We start from the raw sequence: 20,352 nt of genomic DNA, 5'->3' as shown, positions 1-20,352 counted from the left end.
TCAGCTATTTTTTGATATTCTTCTTTATCATTACTTTGAATTGGTTTCTGCTTAAAAATAATCAAAATGAACGTTTCGTGAAGAAAAATTTAAAATGCTCAAAACACAGCATCAATAGTTTATTTTAATTTATTCATGTTTAACTTTTAAAAACTTTTTAGATTTAAAATCTGATTCCTGTTGAACACAAACATGATTTTATCGGTAAATGCAGCTTATCTTTGTGTTCATGCTTCATTCATTCTACATGTGGTTAAAAGGAAGTGAAAGAGACAGATGACAAAGGTTTGAACTGTGTTCACATGAGTGTTTCAGCTCTGTCAGCTTCAACAGAAGAAAATCATCACAGGGATGAGTTATTCACTGTCACACATTATGAAACACACATGAAGATGTCGTCAATAATCATCATCAGTGAACCTTTTTAGTTGCATTTCCACTTGAATCATGTGTCTGATGGTCTGATACTGAGGGATTTATGAGAGCAACAGCAGCACAACTTATTCTGTTTGAGCTGATCAAATATAAGAAATGAGCAGTTTGTCATGTGTCTTTATTACCAAGCCTTCACTCTCATGACTTTGTCTTCTCTCCCCCTCTCCTCCCCCCTCTCTCTCCTCCAGTGGGTGTGGTGCGGCCCACCCTGACCGTCCTCCCCCCCTCCAGTAAGGAGCTGCAGCAGGGCAGTGCCACACTGGTGTGTCTGTCCAGCGGGGGCTTCCCCTCCACCTGGAGGCTGGGCTGGAAGGTGGGGGGCAGCAGCAGCTCCTCAGGGGTGTCACACAGCTCGGAGGTCCTGGGGAGTGACGGCCACTACGGCTGGAGCAGCACCCTGAGCCTCTCTGCAGACCAGTGGAGGAAGGCGGGCTCAGTGAGCTGTGAGGCCAGTCTGAATGGACAGAGCCCTGTCACTCAAAGCCTGGAGCCTGAGCGCTGCTCAGAGTAGAGCTTCAGCAACACTTCCTGTCTGGAGATGATGCTGCTGCTTTGATAGAGATCTTGATGAAGCTACAGATCTCCTCTGTTCACATGTTTCTGCAGGTTTCACAGCTCTCTGCTCAGTGTTTCAGTCTGCATGTTGCTGTCTAATACTGATCTTCTGCATATTCTTCTTCATCTTCTTTACTTTCAAACTGAATATGATCAGTTTCACTCCAAGAGAAACTTCATCTATGAACTTTCATTTAATAAAACAGTGAATAATGAAGAGTCAGTGTCTTTGTATTTCTTTTATCATATATTCATCATGAAAAATACCTTCTTGATCATCTCAGTATGATAACTGATATTATTGCAAATAATTAAAAGTGCATTAAATATAAAACACTGAATGTGTTCCTACATGAACTGTTGTTATTTCAGACTGTTTTGTGTCGCTGTCAGAAATTATTTTAGTCCAACAAGAATCTAACTTTCACAGCTTATTTATGAAGAAACTGAATGAACTGACAGGAACTCAGAGTTTAAAACTGTATATGGAAGAGTGTCTGTGAGTCTGTTTCAGCTTTATTTAGATTCATTGTGGTTCTGCTTGATGACTCTTGTGTTCACTGGACCAGTTCTCCTCATCACAGTCTCTTCACCAACCCTCTGCACCTGCAGCCGTTTTCACTTCAGTCAAACTGAAGGAGGTTTTTGTACGGCTCTGAATCACTGTGTGAACGTTGAACCATAACCCATACAGTAGAAATCTCCTACATCTTCAGCCTGAACCCCACTGATGGTCAGAGTGTATTGAGAACCAGATCTACTGCCACTGAATCGAGACGGAGTTCCAGAGAAGAGAGTTGATGAACCGTATATCAGAAGTTTGGGAGCCTGTCCAGGTTTCTGAAGGTACCAACTGAGAGTGGTACCAATACTTGAACTCCCTGTGGCGCTGATGGTCACAGTCCCTCCAAGACTAACAGACTTGGATTTGTCAGCCTGAGTCACAAAATCTGCAGAAGACTCTGAAATGAGAAATTACAAATCTTGTGAATAAAAATTAAACAAGTTAAACAGAAATTAAGTGGAAGGAACAAACTGAATTTGCACCAAACATTTTCAAAATCTCTCACCCTGACTCAGAAAACCCAACATGACAATCAGAGTTATTGGCGACATCATCCTGATGCAGTTTTCAGTGTGAGTGCATGAAAACAGTTCAGACTCTCTGTGACATAAGAACTTAAACTCTGAGGAGCAGTGATGCATTAAAATCATGCAAAATATATTGAAGAAGGCAAACACACACCTGTTCATGTGAAACAGAGAAAGAGGAGGTGAGGTGGAGTGACAGCTCATCATCTTGAGGATCATTGGACAGTTTAAAGTCCATCTAGAAAATTTAGACTTTGAGCTGTTTCACATTTCTTCTCCTCATTTTAAACATCCTGCATTTCACATCTTTATGATCTCACATGACTTTGTCCTCATTAACAGGTCTATATCACCCCCTGCTGGCAAACTTCAGCTTAGCTTAGCTTCACACAAAGACTGATAACATGTGAAAACAGCTGGCATGTCCCTATAGGCAAGTAAATCTGACCATCAGCACCTTTAAAGCTGTCGTGGTCCTGACATGTCTGTCTGGTTTCATTGTGTTTTCTGGATGTTTGTGGTCTGTCTGCACTTTGTTTCCCTCCTGTGTTCCTGTGCTCCTCCCCGGCCTGCTTTTCCCTCCACACCTGCCCTGCTTCAGCCTCGTTAGCTCTGCCCTGTTCCCAGTGTTTTCACCAGCCAATCAGCTTCTTTCCTGTTCCCCTGTTTCTTCACCTCATTCTCCTCACCTGAGCTTCTACACCTATCTCTCCACCTGCACCTCATTACATCACCAGTTTGTTTTGTATTAAAGTCCAGTTTTCAGTTCAGTCTTTGTTGAGTTGTGTGCTCCTGTTGCCTGTTCCTGTCCCTCAGTTTTTGTTTCAATGTTTGACTTTTCCAACAAATATTATGGAAAGCTTTGAATCCAGTCTACATGCTTTCTCCTGCATTCAGGTCCACCTTTTCTGCTCAGCTTTTGTGACACAAGTTCGCTAGTTGCTTCCCTGTTGAAATATTTTGGCATATATCGCTGCACACTGAAACAATCTGTTTTCTACTTTGCAGTTTGTATAAACTAATGTTTAGCTTTAAAGTTGCTGGTGGGGGTATTTTCTTACATTTGGACGGAGCCAAGCTGTTTCCCCCTGCTTCTAGCCTTCGTGCTGATGGACAGATATGAGAGTGATATCACTCAGCAAGAAAGCAGGTGAGCATGTTTAATGTAGGTTTTAAGATTTATACGTTCTACAGTTTTCATAACTGTTTCTGATATGACTGACTGTAGACAATTGTGGGATGTTGGTTTTCACAACAATGTTACTTTATTAAATGGAATGAAAATGATAAAATAATAGAAAATATATAATATGTAAGTTCATCTAAGTGCTGCATTGTAGGCAACTGGACTTGTTTCAGTTTCTTGAAGACGTTTCACCTCTCATCCAAGAGGCTTCCTATGTTCTAACTAACTGAAGAGGAGTTGGCTGGTTGTTAAACTGTGTGTGGGAGTGTTCCTACAGAGTCGATAAGGACACGTGTGGGTCGTTGACCCAACTGGCCTTCATGTGGGTTGCTAGAGCTAGGTGAGCCTAGGTATGAGTGTTTGTTAAGCTGTCTGGGGAGCAAGTAGCCCTAACAACTGAGAACCTTCATCAACAATATATAATGTGTAAGTATATTAGTGTGAATGTGTATTGTGTGCTTGGTGAGGCTCCTGTCAGCTCTGTGTTCAGTGGTCTGTGTCAGAGTCTCTTCCTCTTCAGCAGCTGCAGTCGGTTCCTGCTGTAACAGCTCAGTGTCTCTGCAGTCTGACTGAGGGAGGTTTTTGTACGACGACAAATCACTGTGTGAACACTCCACCACTGTGGTAACTCTGACAGTAATAAACTGCTGCATCTTCAGTCTGAACTCCACTGATGGTCAAAGTGAAGTCAGAGCTGCTTCCACTGCCACTAAACCGAGCTGGTGTTCCTGATACACGTGTGCTCACAAGTTTTATTAGGAGCTTCGGAGTCTGTCCAGATTTCTGTTGATACCAGTGCAGATAATTATTATTGAAAACAGCTGGGTTTGTCTTGCAGGTGAGAGTGACAGTGGATCCTGGAGCAGATGTCACTACTGGAGGCTGAGTCACAGTCACCTGACCGCTGCATCCTGCACACAAAAACAAATCATTGATTTATCAGCAGAAATAAATGAGAGAAAAGGCAGCACATCATGTCTGAAATGTTGCTGAGTGAACCAACCTGTAAAACAGCAGCAGGCCAGCGTCCAGATGAGGATGGTGATGAGAGTCATGGTGGTTGTGCTTTCTGCTGTGTTGACTGACAGATCTGAGTCCTGCAGTGTTGAACTCACAGGACTATAAACCTTCTCAGTTCACTGGAGGATCAGCTGACCATGCAAAGCCTCCTCTCTATGGAAATCATTTCTCTGCTCTCAACACACTGAAGGCAACGTGGGACACAAAATCAGGAGAAATACTGCTTGGATTTACACCATCTATGATCTTAATGGAGCAGAGGAAAATATTTATATTAGAAGTGCAGTTGAGGATTTAAGGATGAGTTTGTGTCCACTGTGGTTGGTATGATATGTCTGTTTGTCTGCCTTTCATTTACTCACAGGGTTTACTGGAGATAAATAATATATTTAATATCTGTTTAATATGAGTTATAAGTAAATTATGATTATTAAAAAGCATCATGTTAATTTAACCATGTATCAACTGATATAAACTGTGAAGAAATGACTTTGTTTCAAGGAGACTGTGATCGTTTCTCTGTCAGGAGTAGAAAAGTTAAGAAAAATGACAGAAATGATTCTTATTTATTCAATATTTTCAATCTATAACATTGAACAATCTTTGTAGATTCAACAAATATGAATATTTCTGTGTTAATATGAAAAGCAGAGAGTGTTTTCAGTGGATAGATGCTTGTTCGCAGTGCAGGAGGTTTTTGTACGGCCACTTAATGAGTTTGTATCACTGTGGTTGACTTTTGGTGGAGGAACCAAACTCATCGTTGACTGTAAGTACCAGAGATTTTTATTTTATACAACATGTAGCAAATATAACTTTTATCAAATATTGAAGAAGATTCTGATCAAGTTTAATGTTTGTATGTTATTGAAAATGTTTATTTTTATCTGAAGTGAGGCTGATCTCTCAGTCTGAGACAAAAGTTTGCTGAAATCAAAATGTATTCAGTGTTCAGTATAATTTTAAGGAACATAAAACTGCTCAGCTATTTTTTCATATTCTTCTTTATCATTACTTTGAATTGGTTTCTGCTTAAAAATAATCAAAATGAATGTTTCGTGAAGAAAAATTAAAAATGCTCAAAACACAGCATCAATAGTTTATTTTAATTTATTCATGTTTAACTTTTAACATTTTTTAGATTTAAAATCTGATTGTTGATAACAATTACAATTTTATCGGTAAATGCAGCTTATCTTTGTGTTCACGCTTCATTCACTCTACATGTGGTTAAAAGGAAGTGAAAGAGACAGATGACAAAGGTTTGAACTGTGTTCACATGAGTGTTTCAGCTCTGTCAGCTTCAACAGAAGAAAATCATCACAGGGATGAGTTATTCACTGTCACACATTATGAAACACACATGAAGATGTCGTCAATAATCATCATCAGTGAACCTTTTTAGTTGCATTTCCACTTGAATCATGTGTCTGATGGTCTGATACTGAGTGATTTATGAGAGCAACAGCAGCACAACTTATTCTGTTTGAGCTGATCAAATATAAGAAATGAGCAGTTTGTCATGTGTCTTTATTACCAAGCCTTCACTCTCATGACTTTGTCTTCTCTCCCCCTCTCCTCCCCCCTCTCTCTCCTCCAGTGGGTGTGGTGCGGCCCACCCTGACCGTCCTCCCCCCCTCCAGTAAGGAGCTGCAGCAGGGCAGTGCCACACTGGTGTGTCTGTCCAGCGGGGGCTTCCCCTCCACCTGGAGGCTGGGCTGGAAGGTGGGGGGCAGCAGCAGCTCCTCAGGGGTGTCACACAGCTCGGAGGTCCTGGGGAGTGACGGCCACTACGGCTGGAGCAGCACCCTGAGCCTCTCTGCAGACCAGTGGAGGAAGGCGGGCTCAGTGAGCTGTGAGGCCAGTCTGAATGGACAGAGCCCTGTCACTCAAAGCCTGGAGCCTGAGCGCTGCTCAGAGTAGAGCTTCAGCAACACTTCCTGTCTGGAGATGATGCTGCTGCTTTGATAGAGATCTTGATGAAGCTACAGATCTCCTCTGTTCACATGTTTCTGCAGGTTTCACAGCTCTCTGCTCAGTGTTTCAGTCTGCATGTTGCTGTCTAATACTGATCTTCTGCATATTCTTCTTCATCTTCTTTACTTTCAAACTGAACATGATCAGTTTCACTCCAAGAGAAACTTCATCTATGAACTATCATTTAATAAAACAGTGAATAATGAAGAGTCAGTGTCTTTGTATTTCTTTTATTATATATTCATCATGAAAAATACCTTCTTGATCATCTCAGTATGATAACTGATATTACTGCAAACAATAAATAGTGTATTTAATATAAAACACTAAATGTGTTCCTACATGGACTGTTGTTATTTCAGACTGTTTTGTGTCGCTATCAGAAATGATTTTTTGACATCACTGGTTATAGTTCAACAAGAATTTAACTTTCACAGCTTATTTATGAAGAAACTGAATGAACTGACAGGAACTCAGAGTTTAAAACTGTATATGGAAGAGTGTCTGTGAGTCTGTTTCAGCTTTATTTAGATTCATTGTGGTTCTGCTTGATGACTCTTGTGTTCACTGGACCAGTTCTCCTCATCACAGTCTCTTCACCAACCCTCTGCACCTGCAGCAGGCCGTTTTCACTTCAGTTAAACTGAAGGAGGTTTTTGTACGGCTCTGAATCACTGTGTGAACGCTCCACCATGGTCGCCCATACAGTAGTAATCTCCTACATCTTCAGCCTGAACCCCACTGATGGTCAGAGTGTAGTCAGAACCAGAATAGCTGCCGCTGAATCGAGTCGGAGTTCCAGAGTTTAGAGTTGATGAATCGTATATCAGGAGTTTGGGAGCCTCTCCAGGTTTCTGAAGGTACCAACTGAGATCATCATCAATGTCTGAACTCCCTGTGGCGCTGATGGTCACAGTCCCTCCAAGACTAACAGACTTGGATTTGTCAGCCTGAGTCAGAAAATCGTTTGCAGAAGACTCTGAAATGAGAAATGACAAATCTTGTGAATAAAAATGTAAAAAGTTAAACAAAAATTAAGTGGAAGGAACAAACTGAATTTGCACCAAACGTTTTCAAAATCTCTCACCCTGACTCAGAAAACCCAACATGACAATCAGAGTTATTGGCGACATCATCCTGATGCAGTTTTCAGTGTGAGTGCATGAAAACAGTTCAGACTCTCTGTGACATAAGAACTTAAACTCTGAGGAGCAGTGATGCATTAAAATCATGCAAAATATATTTAAGAAGGCAAACACACACCTGTTCATGTGAAACAGAGAAAGAGGAGGTGAGGTGGAGTGACAGCTCATCATCTTGAGGATCATTGGACAGTTTAAAGTCCATCTAGAAAATTCAGACTTTGAGCTGTTTTACATTTCTTCTCCTCATTTTAAACATCCTGCATTTCACATCTTTATGATCTCACATGACTTTGTCCTCATTAACAGGTCTATATCACCCCCTGCTGGCACACTTCATCAACACTGACTTCACTATGAACTGACACCATTATTGACTGATTTTGAATGTATTCACTTTTTCCCTGAATCTTGTTATTTAGACTTCTTTCTCACTAGTTGTGACTTGTGATAGCATAGCATCCTTTTAAATGTTGGTAAAATAGAGCTGTGTGAATCTTGTGGCAGTGAGACACAACTATCACAGGTTATAGTGAGAAAAACACTGACACTCATTTGTATCTCCAGGTCAAGATGCATCAGAAAAATATCATCATTCTTTAAAATAAACAAGAGAAAGCCTGAGCCCTGTCCTTAGTCAGGAAGTTGATAGTGCAAGATGTAGGTTATCTTAATTGAGATTTAGCTTAGCTTAGCTTAACATAGAGACTGATACATGTGTGTTGTGTCGGCAGACTGTGTGGAAAAGCTACCTCGGGTGAAAAACGACAGAGAATCCAGGCTAGTGAACGTTAGCTTCTTCATTGCCCAACTGCTGGTGGGTACACCGCCATCAGCACAAGCGCCCCCTATAGGCATGAACAGGTTACAGCACAGCATCCTGTGAACATCAGTGGCAACACAGTACAAAAGTACCTTCTTCTCACTGTTATACTTTTTATCTTGCTTTGTTTCTTTTAAACACCACAGCTCCTCCCCTGTAGCTTAGACTTAACACAATTTTTTTTCTTTTAAAGTTCCCTTCTTTTGAACAAAGTTCACCGTACAAGGTAAAAACAACAATGCAAACCTCAGATACTTGCAAGGTCTCTAACTTAACCACCTTGTGTGAAATAGGATCCGTGTCCATAGTATGAGACTTTGAGTCCCTTTCTCTAAGTCCATTATAAGTCCAAAAGTTGAGGAGGACGCACATTTCTTTTAGGGCGCTCCATGAATCATGAGCTTGAGGAATCATTCAGAGCTCGGTCAGTCTCCACTGAGCTGTGGTGATCCTCAGAGATCTGCTCACAGACCACAGTGACAGTCTCAGTGTCTCCAGGATCAATGGGGTAATCCCAGACTCCTTCAGTGTTAGTCACAGTTTGTTCTGGAGTCACATTCTCTCTCTTTGCATCCAGCATCTGATTTACATTTCTTTTTACACATGTTGCATTTACCGACACCAAATATGTTACCGGACCCAAAACATCAGCTATTACACCATCCAACCACTTCTCCCCTCCCCTGTAGTTCTTTACAAGCACTCATAGGCTCCCGCCAGTGTCAAGTCTTTAGTATGGGCGGCATTCAGCATGTGGTCGCGGAGCTCTGCACTTTAACCCCCGCACACAAATAAGCTCCACCAACTTGTGCTCGGACTGTTTTAATGGCGCACACAAGTCCATCAGCAAAGTACGATTCTTTTTGCCCACAACTGTCGGGAACACGGCTTTTAACTTATCATCCCCATCACTTCTGCCCTGAGACCAGGAGGGATTCACCTGCCCTCATTGTGGGAAACAATGGTCTCTGCCCTGAGACCAGATGAGACTAAACAGCCATGAGGAAAATCCTACAAAACAACTTCTGCCCTGAGACCAGGAGGGATTCACCTGCCCTCAGACAACTTCTGCCCTGAGACCAGAGGAGACAGTTGACTCCCTTTTGTCCAACTACGTTGCCTTAAAACAGAAAAATACAACTTCTGCCCTGAGACCAGGAGGGATTCACCTGCCCTCAGACGATTTCTGCCCTGAGACCAGGAGAGATTCACCTGCCCTCAGACAACTTCTGCCCTGAGACAAGGAGGGATTCACCTGCCCTCAGACAACTTCTGCCCTGAGACCAGAGGAGACAGTTGACTCCCTTTCGTCCAACTACGTTGCCTTAAAACAGAAAAATACAACTTCTGCCCTGAGACCAGGAGAGAGTCACCTGCCCTCAGACAAAGTTGTGGGAAACAATGGTCTCTGCCCTGCGACCAGATGAGACTAAACAGCCATGAGGAAAATCCTACAAAACAACTTCTGCCCTGAGACCAAAGGAGACAGTTGACTCCCTTTTGTCCAACTACGTTGCCTTAAAACAGAAAAATACAACTTCTGCCCTGAGACCAGGAGGGATTCACCTGCCCTCAGACGATTTCTGCCCTGAGACCAGGAGGGATTCACCTGCCCTCAGACAACTTCTGCCCTGAGACCAGAGGAGACAGTTGACTCCCTTTTGTCCAACTACGTTGCCTTAAAACAGAAAAATACAACTTCTGCCCTGAGACCAGGAGGGATTCACCTGCCCTCAGACGATTTCTGCCCTGAGACCAGGAGGGATTCACCTGCCCTCAGACGATTTCTGCCCTGAGACCAAGAGAGATTCACCTGCCCTCAGACAACTTGTGCCCTGAGACAAAGAGAGATTCACCTGCCCTCAGACGATTTCTGCCCTGAGACCAAGAGAGATTCACCTGCCCTCAGACAACTTGTGCCCTGAGACCAGGAGTGATTCACCTGCCCTCAGACAACTTCTGCCCTGAGACCAAGAGAGATTCACCTGCCCTCAGACAACTTGTGCCCTGAGACCAGGAGGGATTCACTTGCACTCAGACAACTTCTGCCCTGAGACCAGGAGGGATTCACCTGCCCTCAGACAACTTCTGCCCTGAGACCAGAGGAGACAGTTGACTCCCTTTCGTCCAACTACGTTGCCTTAAAACAGAAAAATACAACTTCTGCCCTGAGACCAGGAAAGATTCACCTGCCCTCAGATGATTTCTGCCCTGAGACCAGGAGAGATTCACCTGCCCTCAGACAACTTCTGCCCTGAGACCAGGAGGGATTCACCTGCCCTCAGACAACTTGTGCCCTGAGACCAGAGGAGACAGTTGACTCCCTTTCGTCCAACTACGTTGCCTTAAAACAGAAAAATACAACTTCTGCCCTGAGACCAGGAGAGAGTCACCTGCCCTCAGACAAAGTTGTGGGAAACAATGGTCTCTGCCCTGGGACCAGATGAGACTAAACAGCCATGAGGAAAATCCTACAAAACAACTTCTGCCCTGAGACCAAAGGAGACAGTGGACTCCCTTTTGTCCAACTACGTTACCTTAAAACAGAAAAATACAACTTCTGCCCTGAGACCAGGAGGGATTCACCTGCCCTCAGACGATTTCTGCCCTGAGACCAAGAGAGATTCACCTGCCCTCAGACAACTTCTGCCCTGAGAGCAAGAGAGATTCACCTGCCCTCAGACAACTTGTGCCCTGAGACCAGGAGGTATTCACCTGCCCTCAGACGATTTCTGCCCTGAGACCAGGAGAGATTCACCTGCCCTCAGACAACTTCTGCCCTGAGACCAGAGGAGACAGTTGACTCCCTTTCGTCCAACTACGTTGCCTTAAAACAGAAAAATACAACTTCTGCCCTGAGACCAAGAGAGATTCACCTGCCCTCAGACGATTTCTGCCCTGAGACCAGGAGAGATTCACCTGCCCTCAGACGATTTCTGCCCTGAGACCAGGAGAGATTCACCTGCCCTCAGACAACTTCTGCCCTGAGACCAGGAGGGATTCACCTGCCCTCAGACAACTTGTGCCCTGAGACCAGAGGAGACAGTTGACTCCCATTCGTCCAACTACGTTGCCTTAAAACAGAAAAATACAACTTCTGCCCTGAGACCAGGAGAGATTCACCTGCCCTCAGACGATTTCTGCCCTGAGACCAGGAGAGATTCACCTGCCCTCAGACGATTTCTGCCCTGAGACCAGGAGGGATTCACCTGCTCTCAGACAACTTGTGCCCTGAGACCAGAGGAGACAGTTGACTCCGTTTTGTCCAACTACATTACCTTAAAACAGAAAAATACAACTTCTGCCCTGAGACCAGGAGGGATTCACCTGCCCTCAGACAACTTCTGCCCTGAGACCAAGAGAAATTCACCTGCCCTCAGACAACTTGTGCCCTGAGACCAGGAGGGATTCCCCTGCCCTCAGACGATTTCTGCCCTGAGACCAAGAGAGATTCACCTGCCCTCAGACAACTTCTGCCCTGAGACCAAGAGAAATTCACCTGCCCTCAGACAACTTGTGCCCTGAGACCAGGAGGGATTCCCCTGCCCTCAGACGATTTCTGCCCTGAGACCAGAGGAGACAGTTGACTCCCTTTCGTCCAACTACGTTGCCTTAAAACAGAAAAATACAACTTTTGTATTTTTGTTGTCTCACCTGCCCTCAGACAACTTGTGCCCTGAGAACAGGAGGGTTTCACCTGCCCTCAGACAACTTCTGCCCTGAGACCAGAGGAGACAGTTGACTCCCTTTCGTCCAACTACGTTGCCTTAAAACAGAAAAATACAACTTCTGCCCTGAGACCAGGAGAGAGTCACCTGCCCTCAGACAAAGTTGTGGGAAACAATGGTCTCTGCCCTGGGACCAGATGAGACTAAACAGCCATGAGGAAAATCCTACAAAACAACTTCTGCCCTGAGACCAAAGGAGACAGTGGACTCCCTTTTGTCCAACTACGCTACCTTAAAACAGAAAAATACAACTTCTGCCCTGAGACCAGGAGGGATTCACCTGCCCTCAGACGATTTCTGCCCTGAGACCAAGAGAGACTCACCTGCCCTCAGACAACTTCTGCCCTGAGACCAGGAGGGATTCACCTGCTCTCAGACAACTTCTGCCCTGAGACCAGAGGAGACAGTTGACTCCCTTTTGTCCAACTACATTACCTTAAAACAGAAAAATACAACTTCTGCCCTGAGACCAGGAGAGATTCACCTGCCCTCAGACAACTTCTGCACTGAGACCAGGAGGGATTCACCTGCTCTCAGACAACTTCTGCCCTGAGACCAGAGGAGACAGTTGACTCCCTTTTGTCCAACTACATTACCTTAAAACAGAAAAATACAACTTCTGCCCTGAGACCAGGAGGGATTCACCTGCCCTCAGACGATTTCTGCCCTGAGACCAAGAGAGATTCACCTGCCCTCAGACAACTTCTGCCCTGAGACCAAGAGAAATTCACCTGCCCTCAGACAACTTGTGCCCTGAGACCAGGAGGGATTCCCCTGCCCTCAGACGATTTCTGCCCTGAGACCAGAGGAGACAGTTGACTCCCTTTCGTCCAACTACGTTGCCTTAAAACAGAAAAATACAACTTTTGTATTTTTGTTGTCTCACCTGCCCTCAGACAACTTGTGCCCTGAGACCAGGAGGGATTCCCCTGCCCTCAGACGATTTCTGCCCTGAGACCAGAGGAGACAGTTGACTCCCTTTCGTCCAACTACGTTGCCTTAAAACAGAAAAATACAACTTTTGTATTTTTGTTGTCTCACCTGCCCTCAGACAACTTCTGCCCTGAGACCAGAGGAGACAGTTGACTCCCTTTCGTCCAACTACGTTGCCTTAAAACAGAAAAATACAACTTCTGCCCTGAGACCAGGAGAGAGTCACCTGCCCTCAGACAAAGTTGTGGGAAACAATGGTCTCTGCCCTGGGACCAGATGAGATTAAACAGCCATGAGGAAAATCCTACAAAACAACTTCTGCCCTGAGACCAAAGGAGACAGTGGACTCCCTTTTGTCCAACTACGTTACCTTAAAACAGAAAAATACAACTTCTGCCCTGAGACCAGGAGAGATTCACCTGCCCTCAGACAACTTGTGCCCTGAGACCAGGAGGGATTCCCCTGCCCTCAGACGATTTCTGCCCTGAGACCAGGAGAGATTCACCTGCCCTCAGACAACTTCTGCCCTGAGACCAGGAGAGATTCACCTGCCCTCAGACAACTTCTGCCCTGAGACCAGAGGAGACAGTTGACTCCCTTTCGTCTAACTACGCTACCTTAAAACAGAAAAATACAACTTCTGCCCTGAGACCAGGAGGGATTCACCTGCCCTCAGACGATTTCTGCCCTGAGACAAGGAGGGATTCACCTGCCCTCAGACAACTTCTGCCCTGAGACCAAGAGAGATTCACCTGCCCTCAGACAACTTGTGCCCTGAGACCAGGAGGGATTCACCTGCCCTCAGACGATTTCTGCCCTGAGACCAAGAGAGATTCACCTGCCCTCAGACGATTTCTGCCCTGAGACAAGGAGGGATTCACCTGCCCTCAGACAACTTCTGCCCTGAGACCAAGAGAGATTCACCTGCCCTCAGACAACTTGTGCCCTGAGACCAGGAGGGATTCACCTGCCCTCAGACGATTTCTGCCCTGACACCAGAGGAGACAGTTGACTCCCTTTCGTCCAACTACGTTGCCTTAAAACAGAAAAATACAACTTCTGCCCTGAGACCAGGAGAGATTCACCTGCCCTCAGACGATTTCTGCCCTGAGACCAAGAGAGATTCACCTGCCCTCAGACAACTTGTGCCCTGAGACCAGGAGAGATTCACCTGCCCTCAGACAACTTCTGCCCTGAGACCAGGAGGGATTCACCTGCCCTCAGACAACTTCTGCCCTGAGACCAGAGGAGACAGTTGACTCCCTTTCGTCCAACTACGTTGCCTTAAAACAGAAAAATACAACTTCTGCCCTGAGACCAGGAGAAATTCACCTGCCCTCAGATGATTTCTGCCCTGAGACCAGGAGAGATTCACCTGCCCTCAGACAACTCCTGCCCTGAGACCAGGAGGGATTCACCTGCCCTCAGACAACTTCTGCCCTGAGACCAGGAGGGATTCACCTGCCCTCAGACAACTTGTGCCCTGAGACCAGAGGAGACAGTTGACTCCGTTTTGTCCAACTACATTACCTTAAAACAGAAAAATACAACTTCTGCCCTGAGACCAGGAGGGATTCACCTGCCCTCAGACGATTTCTGCCCTGAGACCAAGAGAGATTCACCTGCCCTCAGACAACTTCTGCCCTGAGACCAAGAGAAATTCACCTGCCCTCAGACAACTTGTGCCCTGAGACCAGGAGGGATTCCCCTGCCCTCAGACGATTTCTGCCCTGAGACCAGAGGAGACAGTTGACTCCCTTTCGTCCAACTACGTTGCCTTAAAACAGAAAAATACAACTTTTGTATTTTTGTTGTCTCACCTGCCCTCAGACAACTTGTGCCCTGAGAACAGGAGGGATTCACCTGCCCTCAGACAACTTCTGCCCTGAGACCAGAGGAGACAGTTGACTCCCTTTCGTCCAACTACGTTGCCTTAAAACAGAAAAATACAACTTCTGCCCTGAGACCAGGAGAGAGTCACCTGCCCTCAGACAAAGTTGTGGGAAACAATGGTCTCTGCCCTGGGACCAGATGAGACTAAACAGCCATGAGGAAAATCCTACAAAACAACTTCTGCCCTGAGACCAAAGGAGACAGTGGACTCCCTTTTGTCCAACTACGCTACCTTAAAACAGAAAAATACAACTTCTGCCCTGAGACCAGGAGGGATTCACCTGCCCTCAGACGATTTCTGCCCTGAGACCAAGAGAGACTCACCTGCCCTCAGACAACTTCTGCCCTGAGACCAGGAGGGATTCACCTGCTCTCAGACAACTTCTGCCCTGAGACCAGAGGAGACAGTTGACTCCCTTTTGTCCAACTACATTACCTTAAAACAGAAAAATACAACTTCTGCCCTGAGACCAGGAGAGATTCACCTGCCCTCAGACAACTTCTGCACTGAGACCAGGAGGGATTCACCTGCTCTCAGACAACTTCTGCCCTGAGACCAGAGGAGACAGTTGACTCCCTTTTGTCCAACTACATTACCTTAAAACAGAAAAATACAACTTCTGCCCTGAGACCAGGAGGGATTCACCTGCCCTCAGACGATTTCTGCCCTGAGACCAAGAGAGATTCACCTGCCCTCAGACAACTTCTGCCCTGAGACCAAGAGAAATTCACCTGCCCTCAGACAACTTGTGCCCTGAGACCAGGAGGGATTCCCCTGCCCTCAGACGATTTCTGCCCTGAGACCAGAGGAGACAGTTGACTCCCTTTCGTCCAACTACGTTGCCTTAAAACAGAAAAATACAACTTTTGTATTTTTGTTGTCTCACCTGCCCTCAGACAACTTGTGCCCTGAGACCAGGAGGGATTCACCTGCCCTCAGACAACTTCTGCCCTGAGACCAGAGGAGACAGTTGACTCCCTTTCGTCCAACTACGTTGCCTTAAAACAGAAAAATACAACTTCTGCCCTGAGACCAGGAGAGAGTCACCTGCCCTCAGACAAAGTTGTGGGAAACAATGGTCTCTGCCCTGGGACCAGATGAGATTAAACAGCCATGAGGAAAATCCTACAAAACAACTTCTGCCCTGAGACCAAAGGAGACAGTGGACTCCCTTTTGTCCAACTACGTTACCTTAAAACAGAAAAATACAACTTCTGCCCTGAGACCAGGAGAGATTCACCTGCCCTCAGACAACTTGTGCCCTGAGACCAGGAGGGATTCACCTGCCCTCAGACAACTTCTGCCCTGAGACCAGGAGAGATTCACCTGCCCTCAGACAACTTCTGCCCTGAGACCAGAGGAGACAGTTGACTCCCTTTCGTCTAACTACGCTACCTTAAAACAGAAAAATACAACTTCTGCCCTGAGACCAGGAGGGATTCACCTGCCCTCAGACGATTTCTGCCCTGAGACAAGGAGGGATTCACCTGCCCTCAGACAACTTCTGCCCTGAGACCAAGAGAGATTCACCTGCCCTCAGACAACTTGTGCCCTGAGACCAGGAGGGATTCACCTGCCCTCAGACGATTTCTGCCCTGAGACCAAGAGAGATTCACCTGCCCTCAGACGATTTCTGCCCTGAGACAAGGAGGGATTCACCTGCCCTCAGACAACTTCTGCCCTGAGACCAAGAGAGATTCACCTGCCCTCAGACAACTTGTGCCCTGAGACCAGGAGGGATTCACCTGCCCTCAGACGATTTCTGCCCTGACACCAGAGGAGACAGTTGACTCCCTTTCGTCCAACTACGTTGCCTTAAAACAGAAAAATACAACTTCTGCCCTGAGACCAGGAGAGATTCACCTGCCCTCAGACGATTTCTGCCCTGAGACCAAGAGAGATTCACCTGCCCTCAGACAACTTGTGCCCTGAGACCAGGAGAGATTCACCTGCCCTCAGACAACTTCTGCCCTGAGACCAGGAGGGATTCACCTGCCCTCAGACAACTTCTGCCCTGAGACCAGAGGAGACAGTTGACTCCCTTTCGTCCAACTACGTTGCCTTAAAACAGAAAAATACAACTTCTGCCCTGAGACCAGGAGAAATTCACCTGCCCTCAGATGATTTCTGCCCTGAGACCAGGAGAGATTCACCTGCCCTCAGACAACTCCTGCCCTGAGACCAGGAGGGATTCACCTGCCCTTAGACAACTTCTGCCCTGAGACCAGAGGAGACAGTTGACTCCCTTTCGTCCAACTACGTTGCCTTAAAACAGAAAAATACAACTTCTGCCCTGAGACCAGGAGAGAGTCCCCTGCCCTCAGACAAAGTTGTGGGAAACAATGGTCTCTGCCCTGGGACCAGATGAGACTAAACAGCCATGAGGAAAATCCTACAAAACAACTTCTGCCCTGAGACCAAAGGAGACAGTGGACTCCCTTTTGTCCAACTACGTTCCCTTAAAACAGAAAAATACAACTTCTGCCCTGAGACCAGGAGGGATTCACCTGCCCTCAGACGATTTCTGCCCTGAGACCAAGAGAGATTCACCTGCCCTCAGACAACTTCTGCCCTGAGAGCAAGAGAGATTCACCTGCCCTCAGACAACTTGTGCCCTGAGACCAGGAGGGATTCACCTGCCCTCAGACGATTTCTGCCCTGAGACCAGGAGAGATTCACCTGCCCTCAGACAACTTCTGCCCTGAGACCAGAGGAGACAGTTGACTCCCTTTCGTCCAACTACGTTGCCTTAAAACAGAACAATACAACTTCTGCCCTGAGACCAGGAGAGATTCACCTGCCCTCAGACGATTTCTGCCCTGAGACCAGGAGAGATTCACCTGCCCTCATACGATTTCTGCCCTGAGACCAGCGGAGACAGTTGACTCCCTTTCGTCCAACTACGTTGCCTTAAAACAGAAAAATACAATTTCTGCCCTGAGACCAGGAGGGATTCACCTGCCCTCAGACGATTTCTGCCCTGAGACCAAGAGAGATTCACCTGCCCTCAGACGATTTCTGCCCTGAGACAAGGAGGGATTCACCTGCCCTCAGACAACTTCTGCCCTGAGACCAAGAGAGATTCACCTGCCCTCAGACAACTTGTGCCCTGAGACCAGGAGGGATTCACCTGCCCTCAGACGATTTCTGCCCTGAGACCAGAGGAGACAGTTGACTCCCTTTCGTCCAACTACGTTACCTTAAAACAGAAAAATACAACTTCTGCCCTGAGACCAGGAGAGAGTCACCTGCCCTCAGACAAAGTTGTGGGAAACAATGGTCTCTGCCCTGGGACCAGATGAGACTAAACAGCCATGAGGAAAATCCTACAAAACAACTTCTGCCCTGAGACCAAAGGAGACAGTGGACTCCCTTTTGTCCAACTACGCTACCTTAAAACAGAAAAATACAACTTCTGCCCTGAGACCAGGAGGGATTCACCTGCCCTCAGACGATTTCTGCCCTGAGACCAAGAGAGATTCACCTGCCCTCAGACAACTTCTGCCCTGAGACCAAGAGAAATTCACCTGCCCTCAGACAACTTGTGCCCTGAGACCAGGAGGGATTCCCCTGCCCTCAGACGATTTCTGCCCTGAGACCAGAGGAGACAGTTGACTCCCTTTCGTCCAACTACGTTGCCTTAAAACAGAAAAATACAACTTTTGTATTTTTGTTGTCTCACCTGCCCTCAGACAACTTGTGCCCTGAGACCAGGAGGGATTCACCTGCCCTCAGACAACTTCTGCCCTGAGACCAGAGGAGACAGTTGACTCCCTTTCGTCCAACTACGTTGCCTTAAAACAGAAAAATACAACTTCTGCCCTGAGACCAGGAGAGAGTCACCTGCCCTCAGACAAAGTTGTGGGAAACAATGGTCTCTGCCCTGGGACCAGATGAGATTAAACAGCCATGAGGAAAATCCTACAAAACAACTTCTGCCCTGAGACCAAAGGAGACAGTGGACTCCCTTTTGTCCAACTACGTTACCTTAAAACAGAAAAATACAACTTCTGCCCTGAGACCAGGAGAGATTCACCTGCCCTCAGACAACTTGTGCCCTGAGACCAGGAGGGATTCCCCTGCCCTCAGACGATTTCTGCCCTGAGACCAGGAGAGATTCACCTGCCCTCAGACAACTTCTGCCCTGAGACCAGGAGAGATTCACCTGCCCTCAGACAACTTCTGCCCTGAGACCAGAGGAGACAGTTGACTCCCTTTCGTCTAACTACGCTACCTTAAAACAGAAAAATACAACTTCTGCCCTGAGACCAGGAGGGATTCACCTGCCCTCAGACGATTTCTGCCCTGAGACAAGGAGGGATTCACCTGCCCTCAGACAACTTCTGCCCTGAGACCAAGAGAGATTCACCTGCCCTCAGACAACTTGTGCCCTGAGACCAGGAGGGATTCACCTGCCCTCAGACGATTTCTGCCCTGAGACCAAGAGAGATTCACCTGCCCTCAGACGATTTCTGCCCTGAGACAAGGAGGGATTCACCTGCCCTCAGACAACTTCTGCCCTGAGACCAAGAGAGATTCACCTGCCCTCAGACAACTTGTGCCCTGAGACCAGGAGGGATTCACCTGCCCTCAGACGATTTCTGCCCTGACACCAGAGGAGACAGTTGACTCCCTTTCGTCCAACTACGTTGCCTTAAAACAGAAAAATACAACTTCTGCCCTGAGACCAGGAGAGATTCACCTGCCCTCAGACGATTTCTGCCCTGAGACCAAGAGAGATTCACCTGCCCTCAGACAACTTGTGCCCTGAGACCAGGAGAGATTCACCTGCCCTCAGACAACTTCTGCCCTGAGACCAGGAGGGATTCACCTGCCCTCAGACAACTTCTGCCCTGAGACCAGAGGAGACAGTTGACTCCCTTTCGTCCAACTACGTTGCCTTAAAACAGAAAAATACAACTTCTGCCCTGAGACCAGGAGAAATTCACCTGCCCTCAGATGATTTCTGCCCTGAGACCAGGAGAGATTCACCTGCCCTCAGACAACTCCTGCCCTGAGACCAGGAGGGATTCACCTGCCCTTAGACAACTTCTGCCCTGAGACCAGAGGAGACAGTTGACTCCCTTTCGTCCAACTACGTTGCCTTAAAACAGAAAAATACAACTTCTGCCCTGAGACCAGGAGAGAGTCCCCTGCCCTCAGACAAAGTTGTGGGAAACAATGGTCTCTGCCCTGGGACCAGATGAGACTAAACAGCCATGAGGAAAATCCTACAAAACAACTTCTGCCCTGAGACCAAAGGAGACAGTGGACTCCCTTTTGTCCAACTACGTTACCTTAAAACAGAAAAATACAACTTCTGCCCTGAGACCAGGAGGGATTCACCTGCCCTCAGACGATTTCTGCCCTGAGACCAAGAGAGATTCACCTGCCCTCAGACAACTTCTGCCCTGAGAGCAAGAGAGATTCACCTGCCCTCAGACAACTTGTGCCCTGAGACCAGGAGGGATTCACCTGCCCTCAGACGATTTCTGCCCTGAGACCAGGAGAGATTCACCTGCCCTCAGACAACTTCTGCCCTGAGACCAGAGGAGACAGTTGACTCC

At 46.8% G+C, this 20,352-nt stretch overlaps 1 gene segment (V, D, J or C); it reads left to right on the top strand.

Annotated features, from left to right (window-relative positions):
* Nucleotides 1-20,352, top strand: part of LOC311273898 (Ig kappa chain C region, B allele-like) — a 121,339-nt gene that overhangs the window by 69,121 nt on the left and 31,866 nt on the right.

The sequence above is a fragment of the Pagrus pagrus genome (assembly GCF_965226575.1).
Source record: "Pagrus pagrus genome assembly, chromosome: 18".
Classification (NCBI taxonomy): Eukaryota; Metazoa; Chordata; class Actinopteri; order Spariformes; family Sparidae; genus Pagrus; species Pagrus pagrus.
This window is presented reverse-complemented; position numbering and strand designations above follow the sequence as displayed.